Here is a 1828-nt window from a genome sequence, read left to right on the forward strand (position 1 = left end):
GCCATGGTATTTTCAATAGCTTCAATGCATGTGGAAGTTGGGCAGTGACTAAGGACAACCATAGAAGAATTGAGGCATTTGAGTTCAGGTGTTTGAGAAGAATATCAAATGTACCATGGTCTTCTAGAAGAACAAACACGTGTGTTGGAAGAAGTACAGCCAGATGCTCCCTAGAAATCAGGATGGTGAGACTTTGTCTGCCATGTTTTGGACATATTATCTTTAGGAACCAGTCCCTGATACATCAGCTCAAGCTTAATAATGATTGTGAGGATGCCCCGTGACTGAGCAGTGTTTGGTTCAGTTTTGTGCATAATGTCCCTAAGAGTTGGAGCAGGCTTGACACCGTCTAACAACATGATCAGCTAATATTGATGCCACTGCAAAGCTGGTCTTTATGCAGAATTTGATGGACAATTTGATGCTTCAGAGCTAGTTCACAAACATTCCTCTTTTAAGAAACATAGGAGTTCTGTAAGAAAACTACCTGTCATACATCATTCTCTTCACTCTAAGTTCTAAATATATTTTCTATCTCCAAACAAAGACAAAACTGAATTTTAGCCACTGGGCACAAATTACGGTTCTACTCACGCAACACTGGCTCAATATAAAAGAATCATTGAAGTCTCATTTGTATTTAAAACTTGAAATTACTGTCCATCACCTGATATCAAATAAGACTTGATTGAGTTACAGATTATAGTTTCATCCTCCATGCTTAGTTATGTGTATATTAAAGAGTTTTCTCTCTTTATAACAGATGTTTTGTATCATTTACCATACTTTTTAAGATGCAGGTATAGAAACAGATCAATTCTAAACGACTGCTATGCATGTTCCACTTCTACGTTTATATGGCGCCTTCTTTCTTCCCTTAAAACTAAATTTACTGTTTCAACTTACTGCAATTATTAAATCGTTCCAATAAGCCTGACATTTGATAGTCAAACTATTTGAACAACTTGTCCTCACAGGTACACAGAATGTTCCTCCAAACCTCTGAGTCAATGACAAAAGGCCCAGGCTTCTCTTGTGCAAGGTCATTGCAAGAATGTCCAATCTCCAAAATAGCATCATTCCTATGATAGTGAGCTGTGTTTTCATGCATCTTTCCAATTCATCTAATCTTGGGAACATTGGCTTAGACTCCTTTGAATCCCTGATGTACGTTTAGGTTTGAAGGGGTAAGGAATCACATCAATTTTGCGAAGCATTATCTGTCTAACGCTGTTAGACTAGTAATTGCATAACTATAGGAGAATTGCAAATTCAGACTCCATTTTTACTGAAGATCAGAAATAGAAATTGACTTTCCCTTAAAAGGTACCAGAAGAAAACACTCATCTTTTCTCCAGGGTATATACTGTCATAGTGTCATACTGTCATTCACAAGTGTTGCACCAAGTTGTCTTTTACATAAATACCTGATGGCAGCGATGGTTATGTGCCATGGAGTCAGTTCCAACTCATAGTGATTCTGTATAGTGTTTCTAAGACTGTAAAATCTTTATGGAAGCAGAAAGCCCTATCCTTCTCCTGTAGAACTACTGGTAGTTTCTAACTGCTGACCTGAGGTAAGCAGCCCAATTCATAAAGTGGCGTTGTGGGTTAGTGTTCCAGACTGCAAATCTGTTTGAACTGCAAGGTCGGCAGTTCAAGCTCACCAGCTGCTCCTCGGAAACCCTACACAGGGTTGCTATGGGTCAGAACTGACTTGATGGCACTTAACAACAACAACAACATGCTACCAGAGATGCAATGAAATCTAGTTGACTGAAATAAGGAAGGCAAAAAAGAATACAACTATATGATATGGTCCTGGTGT

The sequence above is a fragment of the Chrysochloris asiatica genome, unplaced genomic scaffold (assembly GCF_000296735.1).
Source record: "Chrysochloris asiatica unplaced genomic scaffold, ChrAsi1.0 scaffold00003, whole genome shotgun sequence".
Lineage (NCBI taxonomy): Eukaryota > Metazoa > Chordata > Mammalia > Afrosoricida > Chrysochloridae > Chrysochloris > Chrysochloris asiatica.